Raw genomic sequence first — 542 nt, 5'->3', positions numbered from 1 at the left:
CCCGGCACCCAAAGGTGTCCCCCGCACCCAAAGGTGTCCCCGGCACCCCAAGGTGTCCCCGGCACCCAAAGGTGTCCCCAGCACCCAAAGGTGACCCCAGCGCCCAAAGGTGACACAGGGTGACACGGGGTGACACTGGCACCCCACAGCCCTTTCCCACGGCTCTGGCCACCAGTGCCATGCCCGGGGCTGGGGGTGGCCCTGTCTCCCTGTCCCCACCCAGGGTGGTCCTGGTGCCCTTTGGGTGTCACAGGGATGTCCCAGGGGTGTCCCAGGGGTGTGTCCCAGGAATGTCCTGGGGGTGTCCCAGGTGTCCTGGGGGTGTCCCAGGTGTGTCCCAGGTGTGTCCCAGGTGTCCCAAGGGTGTCCCAGGGGTGTCCCAGGTGTCCCAAGAGTGTCCCAAGAGTGTCCCAGGTGTGTCCCAGGGGTGTCCCAGGTGTGTCCCAGGTGTCCCAAGGGTGTCCCAGGAATGTCCCAGGGGTGTCCCAGGTGTCCCAGGTGTGTCCCAGGGGTGTCCGAGGTGTCCCAGCGGTGTCCCAGGT

Source organism: Geospiza fortis, unplaced genomic scaffold (genome assembly GCF_000277835.1).
Source record: "Geospiza fortis unplaced genomic scaffold, GeoFor_1.0 scaffold860, whole genome shotgun sequence".
Classification (NCBI taxonomy): Eukaryota; Metazoa; Chordata; class Aves; order Passeriformes; family Thraupidae; genus Geospiza; species Geospiza fortis.
This window is presented reverse-complemented; position numbering follows the sequence as displayed.